The 23,586-nt window shown below is 35.3% G+C and overlaps 1 protein-coding gene across 8 annotated transcripts in view; it reads right to left on the bottom strand.

Annotated features, from left to right (window-relative positions):
* Positions 1 to 23,586, bottom strand: part of LOC128875411 (potassium channel subfamily T member 2) — a 217,497-nt gene that overhangs the window by 169,730 nt on the left and 24,181 nt on the right. The window lies entirely within an intron of this gene.

Below are 23,586 nucleotides of genomic sequence, written 5' to 3'. Positions count from 1 at the left end.
TTTGTATATGTGGCTCTCGACTGACCTTTCGCGAAATCACAGTCGGCGCGAATCAATTCCTTTTTCGCCTTTTCCACGCGCATGTGACTTGCAACTTTTATTATTGCATTACGTATGCATGAATTTCGCACGTTTCCACGGATTTCACGGTCACTTTTCGAATTCGTTCGCGACTGGTTACAGATTTTTTCCCAATTCTCGCTCGCAATTTGCATGGAGCATGTTTAAAAGTGAACGAAAACGAGTTGGCTCGGCTTTGAGAGTCTGATGATACGTGATTCGATTCCCTCGTCGGCTCGCCGGATACTTGATATGATCGATGCGTCCTCGAGCTTTCGTCTCCATCGCGACACGGCTGCTCCAAATTAGCGGAACTTACTTTCTCAGACGCTGTTCGTCGTTTTCCGTTAGGAAACTTTTAGCGTCACTTTCTACAGACATTATCTGTCGAAACTTTATACATACCGATGTACAGGATGTTCCAGAATTGGTGTAAGAAAGTAGCCGAGACGATTCCGAACCATAATTTCCTTTGGAAAAATGTCGGATGGCGCTTCGTTTTTGAATCATTAGCAAAAATCACCGACCAATCGCAGAGTACCGCGCGCTCAGCCGCAAAAGTATTAGAATCGAGCCAGGTCGCGGCGTGCTACTCGGGCGCTGTGATTGGTCGGTGGTTTTTCGTTAATAATTCAAAAACGAAGCATCATTCGACAATTTTGCAAAGGAAATTGTGGTTCAGAATCATCTCGGTTCCATTTTCGGTTGTTACACTAATTCTGGGACACCCTGTATATACCCTCTCTTATTTTGTTTCGCAGTTTGGTGAACCGTGAAATTCTATTTCGCCTTTGTCTGTTTTACGAGTGTCTGCTTTGCCACGAATATTGAATGTGTACAAAATTAAAGCACTGAAAATAGATCATTTCGATAACTCATCATAACTTCATTCCTTTTGAATCCGAAAGCGACGTGTACCATATGGTCATGATATTTTAATGTCGATAATTTTATGTTGTAGAATACACAGAATGGTCTTTCAATTCCTGCAAATTTATTTTATGTCTCGAGAACATTCGCGCGTTGCATTTTGTCACCCTTTAGCCTGCGATACGGTAAGTTTCATAACTCACTTCTATTTATAACTCACCTCTACTCAGTTCTATAACTCTGTTCCTCATTGTCATACGACACGACTATTTCGTACAAGTTGCATAACGACCCCATGCACTTTCAAATTATTATTCGAACAGTTCCACCGACCGTAGTTGTATGACTTATCATAACAATAGATCGTTACGTCCGCGGTACCTACAAGGGTGCACGGCACATTACGTGGAACAATGCGTTTTTGAGGCCAACTTAAGCTCCGCCGCGACAGCGTCACCCATAAAACAAATTTCCAGGAGAGACCATTTTGTTTTATTTGAAATACACGGTCCAAACTAAGGTGCTTATTGTACTTTACGGCGGAAGTTCATATACAGTAATTTCACGGACGGCATTCGAATATTTTAACAATGAATGTATCTTCTTATTAATCGTCTGCTGATGCTCGATAACATTATTATACAATTTCTTTTTTTTTATTAGTTTACAGTATTTGTCGCGAGAATCCTCCAGGATACAAATAGGTTAAGTTTCACTTGATTATCACGAAGTTTTAATGACACTCCTGGCCCCACTCACTATTATTGCGAAGAGAAGCTTGATCCAGGGGTGAATAAAGAGACTTAGGCGGCAATATTGAGCGAACGTTGCCAGGCATCACAGCTAAACTTGGGTAATCTCATCATAACCGAGTGCTTTCCCTTTGTGCGGCCTAGTTCGTCCTTATCCTGTGATCAATTCCATTATTATTTAAATATTCACCTAATCTCGACGTCTCGTGCCGAAACAACTCAATTGTAACGAATACGTTCCACTATTGCGCGAATAGTAGACCGTGTTTTCCCGTACACTGTGTATAAAGTTTACGATACAGGTTGCACATTATTTCTGCTGTAGATAGAATTACTATCCCTACAGAAAATAACTAGCACGAGACATTCAGTTTTTCTCGATTGCATTCTTCTTTTAGAATAATACTATAACCATATTTGTTTTCCTCTAATTTCTAACAAAAATTCAACGAAATTGTAAAATACATTGTTGGTCAAACGTTAGAAAGAAGTTATACCAAAGTTGAGTAAAATGTGTGTCTCTAATTAGTACGTTAACGATGTCATTAAATATTTATTCAATAATATACATTAGTTAAGTATTTTTGATTGTGTGGTATGTTTTCAAAAGCCAATGATTTCTTAAATACTTCTAATAATTTGTTTAATGTATAAAATATCAATTTAACCATGACGTACATATATACGATTAAATAATTAAATTGGTATTTGTTCATTAAATATTAGGTCTACCGTAAAGTTCTGTCTGTTCCGGTTACAAGTTTCTAACGAGTATGCGCATACTCAATAAAAACGATGTACAAATTGCAATGATGCTGGGAAGATGTCATAAATAATGAGAAGGTATAAGAAATTTGTTATTTTGTGTTATTCTAAAAACGGACAGAACTTTCCGATAGACATAATAATATTTTATTCTCCTATTAATATTATTAAATAATATTAAATGAAATCTCACTACTATTCAATAATATTACATTAAAATTTTAACTTTTATTGAAGTACAAACAACTAAACAGTTAATCTTTTATTCGCAATTTAAAATCGTTATCCAGATAAAAAACTGTGCTCATCCCTGGAAATAAATATCTCGCTGTCCGTTGTCTAAGAAAAATTGTTCGCAAGAGTTTTCGTTAGGAGGTACCATATGCAAATCCGTTCTTCTCCCATAGCACTCTGATTCGTCAAAACAATGTGTTACAGAGCGAAGGGAGGGGAATGACAGTTGTAAAGCAGCACAATTCGTTCGACGAAGCCACATATTTCAGAGATAAAAATGTGGTTTAGGCGAAGTAAGTCTACGACCCAGTTTCTCCGTTTCGTTTCCTTTGCAACCATCTCTGCGTACACGAAGGCCTTTGTCAGTCCACGGACTTCCTTTCCCGTCGGATTTATCAAGCTGCGTTTCTGTATTGCCCGATAAAGTCCACCGGCGCTATTTGAATAACGCGATTCGGAGGATCAGCGCTTGACTACATCAATTGTGGTCAGAACGAAATCCCGAAAGAGATGATTTCGGGACGAATCGTCCTTTGTCACTCTTCGAAGCGTGTCGTGCCAGAGATTCCAACGTAGTTCGTGCTACTTATTCATTTATATGTAGATGAGAAAACGTCCTTATAGGAGGAATTAAACAAAAATATTATGGAGGTATGTGAGGATATAAAAATTCGCTAAAGTCAATAAGAAATGGTTAATCGACAGACGTTGAAAAATAAATACTGTTAAAATTGACAAAAATTTTAGGTGACGCGAATAGCTTGTATACGATTCAGAAACAAGTAATATTTTACAGTAATCTCGTTTAATAGCTATTAAACTTCTATTTACACATGTGCTTCGAATTAAAGATTTGTTGATTCCTTGAAATATTCCTGTCTTTGCACAAATCCCTTTACAAGTATATCTTACTTGCTAAAAGAAGAAAAAATTGCTTCTTATTATAATATTATGAAATTATGATTCAATAATAATTCATCATAGAATCATCCATCACCTGTAAAAAAAAAATACTGGGACTGAAGTGAAACAACAGGTTCTTCAAAGAAAGTCAAATTAATGGTATAAAATAATAAACATATAATATTACGCGAGGATCACGTGAGACTAAGAGCGTGTTCGTTCCCACGCGTATTCTTTATCTAGAATCATTATTACAGTTGCGACATTAAACGTAATGACCATGTTTCTCATTTCGCAGCTTCCGCACGTATCTACATTATCCTCGGAATAAAGTACGAAATTTTTCTACTGTACGGATATATGGTTACGCAAGTCGCGAGGCACTGTTTCATAGAAGTATCATAACAAACTTATTTCGCGTATTTGCTTTTCTCTCTGTCTCGTCTACTACAAACTCTGAGAGTAAAAATTGTGTCACGAAAAGTCTAAAGATATAAAAATGAAATAGACAATAAAACGGGTTTTTTTTTGCTAGCAAAGGTAGCAAATGAATATGAATGTGACGCGACTAACTGAAGATTAAAAAGAAAATGCAAATATTTTTGTAGGAATTAGGAAAATTAAGATAGAAGCTTTGAAGATGTATTATGGGATCTTCTGTGAATTTAAACGAGTTTGTTGAATGTTGACATTTCCATCTCAACTGAATACATAATTAAGAAAATGTAAGTTTAAACAGAGCACACACTACATTCATTTTAAATCTTCTTCATTAATTACTTCCATTATTTTGAAAAATGAACAACTCATTTTTGCTCGATTGTGTAATTATCGATAACAGTATGTAGATAAATATAATTATCGTACTTTCCAGAGATTACTCTAATTGTATTTGTATTTACATAATTATATTTGCTTTGTTATCCTTTTAAATCTCCATATGTTTAATTTTTTATCGCGTCACGTGTGCCAAATAAATTAAATTAATTTGCGAACGTGCGCTACGTAATTCGATCGAATGAGAAAACAATTCGTATCGATAGTGACCGTTGCTTCTAATTACACGGGCTCGCCATTTGAATATTAAACTCTTCGATATGGTGTTAAGGTAATAGTCGGCATTTGGGAAATACACGATGATATTCTTGTTTGGAAAATTACGTCTTTTGTATGCAGATTTGTATCAAGAATAAACGTTCAGTCGATAACATGCTTGGCATGCAAACTTGAATGAAACGACACGTTTTCGGACTCAATCGATTGATCCTATCACGAGAATAATAGTGTTCCCTATAATTCATACATAGCAGAAGAATTGAGTTTTTATGAATGTCTATACTCACAAATTCATTCCCTGAAAACATGTAGCTATTGGCGTCCTCATTTTTGTTTATCAAGACGCTTCTATTTAATTAAATAATTAAGTTGTTTCTTCATTTTTTCCTTACTTTTAAGTACATCGTTACTTACATATTATTCGATTTGTACATTTATTCTTAAATTTATAATTTTCCATGAAGAGAGCTCACTGGAGAGTTAAAATATTATGGAACAATTTTGTTTAGCTTGTAGTTCTTAGTACCAATAAAACCATATTTCAAGCAAACTGTGTGATCCTTCTTAGCATCATCGATACATTGATTGATACATAGCAATCTGACTATGTTAATACGTACTTACAAAAGTGTATCAATTACCGCGCCTCTTTTGCTAGTCAAAGAGCATCGCAGAAGATCCCAAGTATACATCCAAAAACAGTCGGAGAAGATTTCACGATCGCGAAACGAATTTTTGGTTTGCGAAGTTCAAGCATGGAGATGAGACTCTCGTAGATAATTTCCATGCAGGAGAGGTACACGTGGTTAATGATAAACTTCTGAAGTGCAGATTGAAATTAGAATCACGACAAACACGTGCAGAACTGGCAGAAAGTCCTGAGATTCAGAAACAGACCTCTTTGTGTATTCAGGATTACCGAAAAATTGGTAAATGGATTCCGGGCGTTCATTTATATATAGGAGCACACCATAAACCAATATCTATTTAACGCTAAGATAGGATAAACAGTCAGTCTCGTAAGTATTCGTATCCTCTATATCTATTACAGAAATGTCCATTAAAGGAATTTGTCTAAATTAAATTATGAGTTTGAATGGGTAAGAAGTATTCGTACCGCAGCCCATTTAAAATAAATGGTCCCTGTACTCATATTTATTACACTGACTGTATGTTTATAATGAATATTTATTTGGGAACATCAAACCTATCATTTAATTTAGACAAATGTTTTCAATATGACGTAGATGGTTACGAATATTTATGAGACTGTATATCTCATATGGTATTTTCGTTTTTACTGGTACAGTTTATGTGTATACATGCTTCTAACAAAAGAACATTAAAATTATTAGAATACTACTATTAATTTCAATACACCCCCTAATTTATGATTTAATTTCTCCAAACAGGGACATCAGACCAGAAGAGTTATTGGTCATGAGGGTTGGTAAATTAGTCAAATATTTACACTTTCCATTATGCTACATGATACACATTCTAAATAATAGATAGCAGTGCACTAAGATGAGGACGCTGGAAGAAATGGCTCTGAGCACAGAGTGGTGCACAAAACCACCTCCTGTCGGCCGCTTTACCCTCACGACCAATCCTGCGCCCTACATCCTATTCGTCCTCTCGTTTGACTCCTTATTCAGGACTCCTTACTCCTTCATTATTATTAAGAGACGCGATACTCCACGCACTATTATCGATACTAAGTATTATATAATAGCTGTAAGAGTACGTGAAGGTGATCCACGAAAACGGAGAAACACACGCGAGAAAGGATAGGATATTCATTGCTTATGCGCGGTTTCGGTGGTACGCAAGAGGCAACAAAGGGCAACAAGGATGATGTTCCAGGTTCTCATTTCCCTGGTTATATCCGCTGACGGGTACGAGCTACTTGAACGGCCCGGTGGCATAATGCTTGACGATCTTCGATGTATTCATACGACAGGAGAGATCGATTCGCATTTTCATGGGACTCGAGAATGTAACGCTGCGGTAAACGAGAAGCTTTTGCGAGGGACTACAAATAACTCCGTAAACGTTGCGCATACCGATGTAAACAAATTTGAAACATTCGATACTTCGACAGCAATTTCTGTCGTTCAAAGAACGTTGTATCGTTCTTTTTTTTTTTTTTTATGTAGGGCAGTGTTACAACTTACAAGAAGCATGAAAGAAAATTTGTTGTATAGATAGATCTCAAAGCAACAATTATTATAAGGTAGAAATGCAGAACCATTTGAAATGAAAGGATACTTCTTGTGGAAAGTAGAATAAGGATGTAACGATATTAAAAAAATTTGTTCAAAAGTAGTTCTAGTTAATCTTGTCCAATTTATTTCATATGATTCATGAACTTCTCTGGAAGTTAAAAATTAAATGTTTTACAAAAAAAAAAAAGAGTACTACCTGTACCGAAATTAAACCTGACGCTCAGATTCGTGAGCAAGACAGAAATCCAATATTGTCAATAAACATTAATTGACAGACTGAAATTCACGAAACCTGGACTAATATGTGCCGATACCAATAAAAGGGACAGGCAATCGTCAATATCACGCGAGAATGGACAAAACTTTACCCGGGAACGTTTCCAGTATACTGTTTTTTTCATTTGTGCATAATATCTATCTGCTCCGTTAGTTTGTTCTAAATTTTCTGTGCGATATATTAAAAAGAAAATAAATTTCATTTTACCCCATGTTTCCTGTATGGTAAATACATAATTGCTACATCATAACGACGGTAGTGAAACGTAACATTTCAATTTTCTCGTGTAATTCTGCATAATTTTCTGCATAATCATTCATTTCATTTATAGGAATGCTATTCATTTACTGACTTTCCGTTTCTAGACGCGAGGGAGAAAGATATAATGACGCAAATTAAGAATTGAAACCGTCTTAGATAAATCCTCGAAGACGAGTTGCGATATTGTTTAAAAATTTTCTAGTTATGAGAAATATTAAATAGGACGAATCGTTGAAAGTTATAATCTGTATCTAAATGAAAAGATTAAATTCCTTGCAACACAATAACCATATTAAAATTAATGACAGTTAGTTGTAATTATTTCATGACTAATCAAATTTTTTCTTTCATCTTACCACCTCTTCTCTCTCTTTTTTTTTTATTCAAATAAGTAATATTTATTCAGCTTCTTAGAATTTAATCTGGAATGTAATTTCATCAATTATGATTTAAACATAGTGCTATGAAGTTTTATATATGTTCAAAAGTAATTTCATTTTCTGGCGAAAGGTTAACAAGATTGATGTTCAATTGAAGGAAAGAGTAGACTCGTTCTCATCGTCAATGAAGCGATGTAAATACGACTAACGGCACGAAGGTAAAAAAAAATGTCTAATAACGTCCGACGTTTTGTCTGAAAAATTCCTAACGCGAATGCTCGATACGACACACATGATATTAAATTCCACGAAAATTAAAAGTCGCATGCAAACACGGAGAGCCGTAATCAAACAGCGCTTCGGCTTCATTAATATGAAAGCCTTGGTCGTAAATATCAACGTGTACATATCCCATCGACGTTGCCCCCTTTAATGTTTATATTAACATCCACTTTCATATTCGTAAAATTAGGAACGTCAAAAATGTGATTAAAATTACGATCTGACATAAATGTCTACGAAATATTTCGATATTTCGCTTCCATGAAAAAGTAGGTCGCTTCCGCGTTCGACCACAATTGTCATGTTGAACGTCAGGTATTTATAACAATTTTGGAACGTTTAATATATTCCATCTAATTTTAACGAGATTGGATAAACGCAAATGAGGTAATGAGATAATGAGGTTTAATTGGATACCGCGAAAGAGTGAGAATGGCTGAAGGACTTCTTGTACACGTTTTAGCTTTCAACACGATGAAATCAGGAGACTATCAGCGTCATCACGGTCCATCCTTATTGCACGGGATCTTAGCAAAGTGAGCATTCAAGATTTTCATAATCCCTCCTCGAGATAAGTAGGGTTCACTACTTCGAGTCCTCCACTTTCTCTGAAACGAGGGGATAAGGAAGTTCGGAGTAGATAGGAAGAGGAATACCATCATCGCGATACCTCTGAAGGGTGCCAAGTTCTGATAACAATCTTTCTACTATATATCACATCCTAAATGGTCAGATTATCGACTCTTCCCTTTATCATTTACATCCCCGCTGTTTGCAAGACAAATGGAATCTAAATTTAAACGTTCGCATCAAATACTGTAACATAAATACTAAATACCTTTTAATAATAGAGGATTATTAAGGAGGGTAAGTAGTGGTTAATTTAGGAATAACTAGAGTACCTACATTCAAGATAAGATAAGCGTGTACATTCTGAAAATTTGCAAAATTAATTTAAATCTCTATTTCCCTCTTTATTACATATATCTAAATCTATTGCAAAATAGCATGCAGCATACAGCAGCGCCAGCTGGTCTTCACACGTGAGTCGGACAACCATCGGTTAAGGGTCGCACAGATTACTCTGACGTGACGTGATCCTGCGTCATAAGACGAGTGATATGAAAATCTAACATAGGGTTTCGCATGGCGACGTTCACATTAATCTGACGATGCGTTTGATGGCGTCAGATGGCGTCAGCCCACGTCACGTCAGATTAATGTGAACGTCGCCATGCAAAACCCTATGTTAGATTTTCATATCACGCGTCTTATGACGCGGGATCACGTTACGTCAGAGTAATCTGTGCGACCCTTTAGGCAAGTCAACAGATATTTCACGTGGTATACTTTCTTGCGAAAATATTTTTATTATGGTATTTCTGCGATGTTCCAAGTCCTATACGTTTCTTACCACCGACCTATAAGCTAGAATGAAGCTTATTGTTACGATATTCTCTGATATAACAGTATTATAAGTATTCGTACCTTCTATCGAAGACATTTGTTTAAATGAAATTCATAGTATAATTAAATGATCGAACGAACCTGTAAGTGAATTTCTATCATAATTATATGAGCTACGATCAATTATATTTATTATCGTATATAATTATAATGAGACATTCAGTCGGAAACATCAAACCTATCATTTACTTTGTTCTCAGACAAATTTCTAAGGGTACGAATGTTTATGGGGATGACTGTAGTAACCCCGAGTAAAGTAGGTGGAAATTCCTTACATTTCGTACCACATTTATCGACTTCGGTAGAATGGTCGAATAATACTTTCACAGTCACGATCCTCGATCATAGAGAGCGCTAGCAAACCGCATAATTTTCAGAGGTCGGTACTTCAGTTCACGGGAAGCTTGCATAGAGTGGTCTAGCAAACCTGCACCACGTAAACCTCGTTCAAAAGCTCGGTTGTCAAAGCTCCCGTGCAACTATCTACCTTGCCGACGTCGGTTATATCCACCCGCCAGGTTATCAAGCTCACCACGAGGGGAGGTAAGAAATATGTACGCGAAGGAGCTTTCCCTTCCAGCGGTTGATAAATCGCTTCGAGGCAAGAAGTACTTTATCCCCGGATGAGTAAAAACTGAACGTATTACCGAAGGAAATACATCAACGAAGAAACAAAAAATAGTCCAATCACAGTCGTGAATACGTATTGCCTCAACAGGGGATTGCCGATGAATGAGAACGAACAAAACTGATGCTTTTTTTTAGCACGTGATGTTCAGGAAGAACGAGACCACCTAATTACTCGTTTTTACCACTGCGATCGATACTCTTTCCTGCTTTATTTTGCCGTAATATTTTCTAGGTCGTATCGCTAGCATTTTCATGCCGGAAAATCGCGTGCGGTGCTCCATCTAAGGAGATGGCATCCAGAAAGGTATAAGTTAAAGTAACGAGTATGGAAACTGCATCACCTTGAAGATATTAATATTTTTATTTTATTTTCTCACGAATAGTAACTGGCTGTGTCATTAAGCACGAAGGTTGATTAATACTAATATAAGTTGATATAATGAAGTAATTTGAATAAAATAAAACAATGTTTTTATCATTTATAATAAATGATGTAACGTAAAATAAATATGTCCATTAATCTCTTTCATGAATCAACTTCGGGATTCAAGAATTCACTTGTAGCAATTTCGACTTCGCTAGTTGCAAATTCACTTGTCTCGATTTTTCTGATTGTTATCGTATCGGTAAATCAAATGTTATTATCATAAAGCAACTGGTACGTTTTCATAATACGCGAAGATACAAACAAATAAACTCAGAAATACTCTGATGTCGGAATGTTAAAGTGAGAAACTGTGTATATTAAATGACAAAGGATCTTCGAGTCTCGCGAAGTTTCATATCCCGTCGCATGATGTATATTAAGCCAGCTGGTTTCTCGTTTGCCAATCGACTGCCCTCGCATTTCATTTGAAGTGCCCTTAACGTTATCGAATCTTCGTGTCAACTTTATCCAAATATGTAAAACGTTCGAGGTTCGTCGATAAAACAACGAAACGATCACTTCCCGATGAGATTCACTTATCGATTCCCGAACGCAACATGCAAACGACATTACTCTCCTGGCTCGGTCGCTGGCGGTCGCTCAAGTGTGACAGTACTAAACCGCATTCGTTCGTTCAACCGTAAATCTCATTTGGCCGCAGAAGCTGATATGCCGTATAATTCATCTCTTAATCGTATCTTAAGCGCAAAGTGCAGTATCTCGTTATTTTTCTTTGAAGACAATATAATCTTACAAAAAGAAAGTAACAAAAATCGCTGAGACTGGTGAAACAATTAAGATGATATTTTAGTTAGAGATGGGAATATCAAATTAGAAGGAAGTTTCGGTAAGATATGCAAATTGCAGAACCTTGGAGATGAAGAGATCAACGCTTTCGCGGTCGTGCGTGTTTTCATGAGTGTGCTCCGAAACGTCTTTTTCATTTCATTGGGAAAGCATAGGGATTTATCGATCCGATATGTCGTGCTCTACTTCAATAATTGAAGTGGAGTAGGGTTGAATGCTTTATCGTCTTTTTTTTTGTGGAATACGAATCGATGTTTTTATCAAAGTTTGCCGTCTATTTTGAATAAACTCTTGGTTACAAATTCTGACAATCATGATCTATATTCAGTTTTTTTAATTAAGAAGGGATAATTAAGAAGACTTTCTATGTATTTCGTGCTTCCTGAACAAGTTCCACACTATAATGATTGAAGTAGAAGAAGTTGAATAGTTAGAAATAGAATCTGTAAGAAGCAGATTCTATAAAAAGTCTTATCATGCTTTAGTTGATTATTTAATAGCAACATCGTAGTTACGTTACTCCATTATGGAAACAGTATTATGGTGTATGAAATTTGGATTCTTAATCAATTGAATAGCTGGTATCTACGTTATTAGCCACGGGAAATTCATTATTAATTCAATCAACGGTGGACCCTAGCGAATAACAATTACTTTAATCGATTATGGTCGAGATCGATCGACTACTAATTCACTTGTCAATCTTGGATATCAACTAACCGTTTAACGTTTTAATCATAATTGTCAGTCATTAGTTTGATTAAAATCTGCCCAACACGGCTTTGAATCAGGTCAGTCGATAACTTGGTGCCCATTCGTGTTACCGTATCCATTATAAATCTGTATTGTTCACGTTATGAGTCATATATTTGTTTGTTTCTTTCGATCGATCATGGCATCGTTACTATCACGAGTATGATAAGCATTTCATCGGACCTTGATGAAAAATAGCCTATAATTATTTTTTTATTAGTAGTCCACAATAACAACAATCACTCGAATTAAACCTTTTGAACAAGTCTAATTTCAGTTTGGAAATTAATTTTTTAGAACTATTTTCAAAGTATATAATTGATAGGTGATTCTTTTCATAGAATATTTTAAGAACTAGTAAAAACTCCATGTTCTCCAAATTGTTTCCCGAGTAGAGAAAATATTTACTTACTCCAACCGAGAGGTCATGCTTCATTACACCTCTGGCATCGCTCCAAGTAACCGCGATCTTTTCTGAGGTTTACAAAATGTTTTAAATGTAAAAGAATTTCCAAACAAGAATAAAGCGCAAAGTGCAGTATCTCGTTATTTTTCTTTGAAGCCAATATAATCTTACAAAAAGAAAGTAACAAAAATCGCTGAGACTGGCGAAACAATCAAGATACTAATGGAGTAAATAATTAAAAAAGTAAACAACGGTCTCATCATTTATTCCGTGTACGTGTTTTGAAAAATAAATGCAAATTAGATACAAATTAATTAAAAGTACCAGCAGAATCCACTCCAACGACAATATCATGATTAAGAACAGAATACTTGAAATACTATTATTATTCAAAACCTAACTATAACGTCGAGCGTGCAAATGACTCGTGAATAGTAAGCGTGTTCTTAAAATCCATTGGGAGACAAATGAAGTAGGTCAACAAATTGAAAATAACGAGCGATAAAATTAACGACGAGCGATCTTACGTCGAAGATATATCTGTGGCAGATTTGAATATACGAGCTGTGCTATTTGAAACAATCAAACTGGAATATTGCTTAAATAACAAATTCAAGACTGATAAAAAACGTAAATAAAAGACTAACAAGAAATTCAATAGCATCGCAATTGATGCTGCGTCTGATCACAAGTTATTATCTCCATGTCATCCAAACATGATAACGAGTCGTGTATGACACATATTTCATTAACCATTATAAACAGCGAATAAAATGCGCAATAGCTGTCAGGCGCAAATTAAAGTCAAATGACCTGAATTGCAGCTCTGCTCGTACAGTTCACAGTGCCTCTAAAAACGATATCCTCGGGGAAACAGTCAGCAAAATGTTCTTCTCCGTTTCAGAGCAATACTATTTCAGCTTTTGTGTACCCTCGACGCATTCATTTCAGCGAAATTACACTAGGAGAGAGTTGTTCCAGAGTCAAAAGCAGATAGGGGCTTTCGTATCGTTAATGCGAAAACCGTGTGACACATTTAAGGTCGAAGCTACGAGTACACGTGTGGGAAAACCACGATGAAACCGACGTTCCCTGTTCTCGTAGCTCGAATCGAAAAATGGGACGCGAGGAAGAAAGATTTCGACTGGTCGAGCGATGTAAAAAGCGCGGCGATAAAAATTTATGGACTGAGAAAAGCGGCTTCGAAAGTACCGCCGAGGCCGCGGCTTTTGAAAATTTTATACGCTCTGTAAAGCGTAATTGAAGAAAACCTTGTAATCACGATGTTACGTGTATCGTAAAACGCCTCTGTATTTTTCTCGAGAGGAGCTTTTTTTAACAACATCCGTCTTGAAAGACAACTTTCTTGAAAACAACTTTTGTTAAACGAAACTTTTTCATAAGTACCTTTCTTTAACACCTCGACTGCCAGAGTAAACCACACGGAAAATTCTCACGAGGCTTTCTTCCTGAATAATTTCGTTTTTGAACGAAACGCGAGAAGTGTGGAACATATCCGATTATTTTATTTCAGATGGAAGGTTTACGAAATGTTTTAAATGTAAAAGAATTTCCATTAAATACACGATTCAAACAAAATCCTAAAGACCTTTAGAGAAGCCTTTCTAGTATTTTGTTTAATATCTCGAAAGTGAAAAAACATGGCAGTCAACGTATTAAAGCATATTTCTTTTAAAGTAAACCTGATCGGGATTCCATGAAGATTATCAAAATTTGTTCAAATCGAAAGTAAGTATCGATACGGTAACGAAAGTAAAATAATCCTGCAGAGAATTTATTTCTTCCGTAAAAGGTATCGTATAGTACCAAAATGGCGGAAACATCCTCGTACAATGGTTCAGAAATATTCCGCTGGACAATTTTACTCGGAACTATCGAACTTCCAAAGTAACATTATTGGAAAATATTCTTCCACGAAGAACCAAGGGAATTAAATAGAAATTGAAAGTTATTAACTGAAATGTCTGAAATTATATCGAATGTTCCAGGAAATTGGATAAGAAGCCTTGTCATTTCGTTATACGCTGAAATAAGTATCTAAACGATTATGTTTTCTGGATATTCGATATTTATACTGACGATTCAGAAAAGGAAACGATAACTTTGATTATACATTTAATAAGTATGTATAAGGTTAATCTTAGGCTTCGGGTATGTATCTATTAACGTCTCAGTATAACTACGGTTCATCGATCATCGTTTCGACGGGTAATTGCTTCGCCCTCCTATCATACTTCTCCGTCAAGACTAAATCTCCGACGCTTCAAGCGATCAACTGCGCCTATTTCGATTTCCGAGGTAAACCATCGTGTCATAAACGGAAGTTTCATTACGTACTTATCGGGCGGGACACTTCCAGCATGGGAATCGTCACTTACCTGAAACAGGCAAATAAATATCATGTATTAAGGAAATTTACAAATACGTTTTTACATACATATAAAATATGCGTAACGATAGCACGAAGAAATATAGTTTATATCCAAATAAACGTTTCAACCGTTGCTTTACAATTTATTCTAATGTTATTATATTACATATTCGCAAATTATACAAGTTACGATATATGTGAAAATTATCGATATTGGAAAAACAGTATTTTATTTTATTTAAAAATTCCAGAGTGTTGAAATGAAAATTGAAGAACGGGCTTTATGGAAATACAAATTTAATTTATTCGACCACAAGAGCACGTTCAATAATTTTAACCAGAAAACGAAAACCAAAAGCAAACAGTAAAGAACATTTCCAACAGAACGAAGTAATTTCTACAAGAACTTTTTTCTGATTTAACGAATAATGTATACAAAATTAAATATATACAAACCTCTTTAAATCGTATTTAAATTGTTACGACAGAAAGACATGTTTTTTAAATAGCTTTCTGTGAAAGGTGAATTTTATGAAACACTGATTTAGACTATGAACAAACGCTGACAGAGATGTACAGTACAATTTAAAATCTCGTTTCGAGAACGAAAATGTTCGCTTCGATTGTTCGCTTTCACTTCATTACTTATCGTAGGAGAAAACTTAAATCGAAGAAGAATACTACTGCAATAAAAATCGCCATCAAAGAGTTCCAAAGTTTCGATGGTCCATTTAATAGCAAATAGCTTCGTAGGAAAACAGATGAAACATCAAATCGAAATAGAACGCCGAGTGTACACAGAGATCAACGTAAGAATATCGAATCATTCTTTCGATGAAACTATTGGTTCAACCATCCGCAATACCACGCACAGACCTTGCGAACGGGCTTTTATCCTACTTGAAACAGGGTTGGGTTCCTTCCGCTCTGGCAAATACAGATCTAGGGTAACGCGTAAAAGTCGGCTGCGTCGTAACATCCTTTATCTGACGCTTTCGTGAATTTCTTAAAGTGTTCTGCGCAGTTATCTTCGACATCTTTAAAATTTAATCTTGGAAAGTACGTATCGATCATTTCCCATTTATTGCGCCGTTCTTTCTTTTCCTTTCTTTGCCAAAGTAACCTTTAATTATGCACAATCCTTAACGAGTAGTAATTTTGTTTGCTTGTGTTTCAGATGCTTGGAAGACTTATATTGTTTATACTATTACTTAATTTGAGGAGAAGTTTTAATTATTCTCTTTGGAACTTTATTTAATTAATTCTTTGCTTGCTAGCGAAACTCCCTTAGATGATACGATTTAGGGAAGTTCGCCTGATTATGTGTACCTTTATGTATACCTTTGAGGCTATTTATTTGCTACTAACTTTAGGAGACTGTAAACGAAGTCTCTTCCCATTAATATAGATTTTCTCTCATTAGGGAATTGCTATGATGTGTATTGCATATTTCTGTATGCAAGATCTTCACTGATACAGTGTAGGAAAATTTAGTTATTACTTTATATCTGCATACAGTAATAAAAACAATTTACTGAACTATTATCAAATTAAGCTGACGTTGCTGTATTATATGGCGATAACGTATAAAATAAATTCATTCAAAGTTTCACTTTTCATATTATTTTAAATCAACAGTTCCTACGTGAAATTTAATCACACAGAAATAGGCTACAAATTTTATAGTCACAAATGAAATATTTACAAATAAAATATCATTATTCGTACTACATCGATTCAACATTTTTTAACTGGTACACTAGATGTTAACAAAATGTTATAATACATAACATTTATAAACATTGAACATTCTACAATTTTTTTAGGATTAAGAATCGCGCCACTTTATCTTCCTGAACTAAAAAAGGCCAGATCACTTTTTCTAAACTTTGTCGTAAGCGTAAGGATCAGAAGCACTCTAGCGAGGGCTGAGTATCTTCACCTCCGTCAAACGCAGGTCCAGGATAACGCGCGAGGCATCGACAGCGACCGTATCATCCCTTATCCGTGTATTTTCTACGCTGTCCTATACCGCCGTCCTCTCAGTTTTTTTATTCCGCAATGTCAACAGTGTTTTGCTGCAAGTGCACCAAGGAGGAAGTGAAATAACAGTCAGGATAATGACGGCAGTCGTTAATCGTAAAAGCGTCGCATTGAAGCCCGCTGAATGAGGGCATAAAAGAAGAGGGCAAACTTGGATGGCAGGCTTGAAATCGAGGATTAAAATGAAAGAACCTCTGAAATGGAATGTGCTCCCTATTCGTCCAGCAGTAATTGCGAGGATCAACTCTTGGGCGTATCCTGGCCTTGAACTTAATTCAGCAAAAAAATAGCACCAGTCCTGAAGAACGATCTAAGGAAACCTCCTCTGTAATCGCCATGTGATTTTGACGTATTTCGGTACCATCGTTGTAGCACATTAAGTAGTACATTACGAAGTGAAACTCAATAGCATCCTTGTTGTACGTTAAATAGTACATTAGGAAGCAAGAAATTTTGAACGTGTAACAGGGGTTGAGGATAATTGTTTTGTTCTATTCTTTTATCTAGCTATTAGAGCAAGAGCATCCGAGGAATGTCCTTATTTACACCGTTGGTGTTTCGACCAAGTATATCGCGACCCTCATGAAAATTCAAATGTTACGTTTGACCTCCTTTTGGCGATTTTGAAAACCTGTATTGATGTTAAAGCTGGTCCAAGTAATTCTGGCATTTCACGTGTTACATGCGAAGCGAGGTATAATTTAAAGAAGAATTTTAGATAATAATTACAAAAATAGTAGCTTTACTATGAAATATTTGTATTCTGATGATCTGTAGCGTAAAATAAAGTCTTTTAACTTTGTATTTAAAATACTTCTGATAATTAAAATAAATTGAAGAAAGATATAGTATTGTAATGCAAGAAAGCATACTACTTAGCAAAGAAAATAATCTACGCATAATTATGCTCCAACGTAACACAATATTGTAAATATATGATAACTGGACATAAGTTAACTACTAGATCTGTGAGTTTGTGGCGATTGAACTATGAGTTGCTCTCTAGGTTTTGAAGTAACCATACGTGCTCCATAATAAATCACAGTACTTCATGTAGTGTGAAATTTCTCTCCCTTATAGCGTGTCGAAGCGATATAAATTCGTGTCAGCGTGGTGGGAAGAGATAAATCATTTCCACTGATATCGCAGCAGTGCGTGAAACGAGAAATTTTGCGAATTCGACGGGAAGAAACGGAAACTTGAAAACAGGAGAAAATGGACCTGCGCGATTTTCCAAACACCTGATTTATGAGATACTGCGGAAGACGTTAAAAAATTGTTGGGAAGTATGGAACAACGTATGAGAACTTCTCTGAAGCAACTAAAGCCTGTGCAGGAAAACGGTATTCAAGAATCGTTAAACTTTTCTCAACGTTTTCCGGAATCGAGAAGTTATGCCGCCGACGTCGGTTGAAATATTTTGATTCGAAAGAAATAATTAAGAATTTGAATCGAGGCTCTGCTTTCGTTCACAATTCCTGCTTATTAAAATTACAATTAAGCACCAGTGAACTACGTTAAAAATACTCCAGTGGACGATCAAATAAGATCCACGTTAAACCTAACGAAATTTGGGCGAATTTAATGCGCAATTTAAGGTTAATCGAATGCATTAATAATTGAGACGGCAAGGTAATTAGTTCCTTAAACAGTTCCATGTTTCCTGCAACGATCACCATTACCAATACGAAAAGGCTTAAATTTTACTAATTACGAAGAGCTTTGTGTTACGCGTTGGCGTTGCACGAACTCGAGTTGTAACAGAAAAACCGAGGTCATCGATTAAAAATCTGTGGTTGGTCAGTGGATTTTTATTTAGATTGAAGAAACGGCACATCAGTGATTGTTCCATTAAATTCTGACGAAGCTGGCAGAATGTCAAAATGCTTTTCTAAAAAAGGATGCACTTCTATAATTATTATTACGCGTATATTTCTACCATAAGTTTTTATTTAAACTTTCATATGAGATGCAAGTAATTTAATACAATTCATTTATATAAAATTTGTTGTAGAGACTTCTACAAATATGTAAACGTTCATTTAACAAACATTGAATGATAAACAAAGTTATACAAATTTGAAATAATTCTTGTTGAAATTATTACACAAACTCCGTACACTCACTATAACTCATACGCAGCGGCCACGAACAGTAACTTCAAATTAAAAAAATTAAAAAAATATCTTTTTTTAGCCCAGTTTACATCAACACAATTCTCCTTTTCACCAAATTCGTCGGGAGCGAAAAGTGGAATTTTATATACGCAGTGATAATTACACCGAGAGAGAAAAATCATTTGGCGAATGGTGGTTCTTAAAAAGAGGATATATGAAAGTTTTGAAGGTATGTGAAGTATGCCAGAACGACGCTTTGAGAGAAATGAAACTTGAGCCAAAATTAGACAGCGGAGTGATCGATCAATATATAAAAATGAACGAGGAAGCTAGTGTCGTTCCTACGTTGCTTGTGTTGCTAAAAAAGAGTCTACCAAATTCAAAGTAAACTTTATTTATTTTTGCACATGTTATTTGAGAAATGGGCAGAAATGAACGGGCTGACCTGACGCGTACAAAGCGTAACAGGATGAAAATTAAGTGGAATGGCGGAAAATAAAGTACAACGATAAAACAAAATGTTTTAACATATGTACGTGCGATTAATCTCCGTTCATATAGGTTCTCCTGCGTGTCGTTCCAGGTCGACGCATTTTTATTAGGTTTCCAAGTGTGCAAACAGACTACTAGCGTAGTATGGGCTGAACTCTGACGATTACGATCCCGAAGCGGGTAGCTATGAGCCAAGTGTCGCTATATCTTCGCCTCTCGAAGACGTTATTGCGCAATGACGTGGGCATATTGGCGGATTTAGGGAGCAAACTGGAACGGCTACGTACATCTTTGTATTCGCCGCGACAACAAATTGATCTCTCCTGTTGAATCCGCCATAACAGGTGAACCGACTAAAGCAAAGCGACGCGAAAGTAAACACGAATTACACGGATGGATACTTTCACGTTTTAGGGGAATTGGTATCGCACAAATCCGAACGGTGCAGTATTAATCTTATTGCTTTGAATTCAATTATTTCCAATTTACCGTCGATACCTCCAATTCTTTATTTACTCTGAGAATAAATTGCACGATAGTCCAATACGAGGCAAATTTCATTTAATGAACGTTTCACTGGGATAAGTTCAATTAACAAAATTAATTGTTTTTTTTTTTTTTAATCTCTTCCACCACTTCGCTTACAACAAAATTATTTACTCCATATAATTTGTCCCTTTGTAGGAAATAACTTTTGTAAAAATATTTTGTTCATAGTTTCATCCCCTCGTGAGATACTTAACCATTTTTTAAATGAAACGTCCTGTATATTTCGTATATTGTTTATAATGATAAATACACCGTTTGTTCGTTCATATTTAATCCTATAATACGAATTACATAAATTTTGTTGCATCTATCTACAAAATTTATTGCAAATAATTAATCGGAAGTCGCGATAGACGCAGCGTGAAAATTGATTTACGCGAGAATTAATACGGAATATCGAAGAATTTTTATTTATATTATCTATGTATAGTAACTTTGAAATAAAAACTCTACAACCCCAAGATCTATAAATATATTATGAAAATCTTGCTCCACTTACGAAGGGACCATTTAATATGTAGAGTGAAGTCTCTGGTCAGCGACGTTAAAAGCTAAAATTATACTGTACAAGAATATCTTATTACACATTTTATCGAACGTGTCTCCTCGTTGTTATTTTGTTTTGTTTTTCATAATAATGTAAGAACTAACGTTCTACGATGGAGCTATTTGTAAACTGCACTTCGCGAACTAATATCGTTTATCGCAATGCTTGAATAACGAAGTCGTCTGTGGACGAATAGAATTCGACGCTTCGTTTCGATTGGAATTGAAAAAATGCACGTCGCTCTGCCAGCGATGAATATCGACGTTAGAACAGTTTCGTTACATTGAAATACAGGGAACAAAGTGGGCAACCAGGGCAGTACTAAAAACCAACTGGTAATGACCCTTTGTTCCGGAAATGACAAAAAGCGCTTCGGACCCGCACCATTCTTCCTGCAATGTGATACTTGAACGTGAAAGGCCTGAAAGCAGTCTGCTCTACATACACAGGACTCAAGGAGTCGATCAGAACTGTGACAAAAAATAAAACAAGCATCCATTTATCAAGATTGAAAAAATATGAAAATATTGCTCCATCCTACTAAAAAAAAAAGGCAATTTTTAATATTATTTTACTAATATCAATGAAAGTATTGTTAATAATTGAATATATTTAAAAAGAAGTTTCATATACATTCACTTATCAAATTATGTTACTTGAAAGTTTTAGTGTTAAGTAACTATTTTCAACCTTCAACTAAGACTTCCTTCTCAGATTAAATTCCTTATCACGTTTGACCTTAGACGAAATGTATGCAAATAGAGTGAACACGGTGTGAAACGCCAGTGAACTATTTAAAAAATACTCGAGAACGAACCGTGAGAAATATATAACGCGAATAAAATATGAAGAAACGCGAAAGAGAATAGTAATGATACAATAAAACGTTACGTCAGTGTGCAAGACGTATCACCTCGAGTAACTAAGTGCTAAAATATTCACCATGAGATTCTATCTACATGTAGCGTGGTACAAAAGTTCAAGGACACTTTTCTAGCTCCGATACCGAAGGATAAGAATCCCCCAAATATTCAACGAATGTTTCTTCACCACACTTCTGTCTTTCACATTATACTTTAACTCTAAGTGGATTGTATAAAATTCTCTCTAATGTTCCACTTCGAATTTAAAACTGGAGAGGTGGAACAAAAACGGCGAACAAAATTTTTCTCTGGACAGAAATGTAAAAGAAAGAATAGCATAACAAACAGTTGTCTATCCTTTACTCGTTAAATATTAGAAGTTGCATCACAGATTGAAATAATTTACGATAAGTAATCGAAAACTTAATTGTTCCCTCGAAACGCCATTTCCCTTTCAATATCTGCCATAACGTTGCCTTATCATCTCAATCTAACGTCGTTTACTGCGACGATATTAATGCATCTTATAACAGCAGAATATCAAGTACGCTTGCTATAACGCAATTTATCTGGATAGTTTGAAAGTGGGTTGAACGGAGACAGGTTATTTTGCCGGTGATAGCTACCTGGATGCCAGAACGACTATAGACGCTATTCATCTTTTCTGGTTGAAAATTGTGTTATTTTATCGTCCAATATTTATGTTCATTTTTATTTTTCTCGTTTAATCAATGTATACTGAATTTAAATCGATTTATTATAATATTGAAATTATTTCTAACATAAGTTATCGATATTGTATTTTAAGAATGCAAATCACATTAGGGTTGGATGAAATGTTGTTTAAACAAAAAGTGCGATATCTCAAAGATTTTTGTGCGAAATAAATTGAAAAAATTACCAAATATACTCTAAAACATACCTAAAATATTCTCAAAGCTAAAGAAATATTACATGAATTTCTCTGTGTAAAGAAAAATCACGAGGTACCCTGGTTTCCTCCCTCGAGGTCTCCATTCCAATTTTGAATTCTCTGAGAATTTGTACAATTTTTAATCGTTAACACGATGACTATTTGTGCTTGATATAGAAAGTATTAAAAATTATAGAAGAATTATTTTCCAGTTATTTTAATATTACAATGTTAAAACATTTGATCAGTTATTTGTATATCAATTTTTCACACTTAAAGACTGAGGTATATTATTCTTCTTCCAAAAATACCTCAGTTATCAGATAACATTTCATACTAGGAGCTTCCAAAGTAATTTCAAAAGAAAAGAAAATAGAAATTCAAGAGAATTTTTGTACGAACAATTTCAAAACAAAATGAATAACACAGGACGCTCTCGGAGGAAAGTTCGACGTTCAACACTTGAAACGTCGTGGTCTCGAAATTCCCTGAGCTGAGCGAGATTTCTACTTGGAAGAAACACGAGAAGGTAGAATGCAAGTAATAATACGAGAACTAAGTAGAACGCGAGGCGTCGTAATTTATCAAACTCTGGTGAAAGATGGGGGACATAAAGACACAGTAGAATTAAGAACAGAGATTCGACTTAAACAAGACGAATGACCCATTTTATGCAGAAGAATAATTGCATATCTTACGTCTCAACGTGGAACCAAATAGCAATATTAGCGGGAAAAAAAAACATTTCTTTTATGATCGTCAGATTGATGTAATAATTTGGGGACGTTATACAACCGTTATAATATAACGGTTTGGATTAAGGAATAATTTGTTTGGGTGCCCAATGTTTACATTATACTGAGCAAACGAGACATTAACAATCACAGTCGTATTATTTGCGCTGTTCTTCTCAGTTAGCAGATATTAGTTTAAACTCTCTAAGACTCTATTGACAATAAGAAGTCTTTAGAAATACTATTTTTCGATTTTAGAAATATTTACAATTGCTAAAAAAAGCTTGCATGCTATCGGATCTATGCAGATATACTTTGAATACTGTTTTTTAGATCCTCCAAAAGAAATCCGGCGCTATAATGGGCGATTTTGGCGTC

Source organism: Hylaeus volcanicus, chromosome 4, assembly GCF_026283585.1.
Source record: "Hylaeus volcanicus isolate JK05 chromosome 4, UHH_iyHylVolc1.0_haploid, whole genome shotgun sequence".
Taxonomy (NCBI): Eukaryota; Metazoa; Arthropoda; class Insecta; order Hymenoptera; family Colletidae; genus Hylaeus; species Hylaeus volcanicus.
The sequence above is the reverse complement of the archived record's forward strand: the minus strand, read 5'-3'. Positions and strand labels throughout refer to the sequence as shown.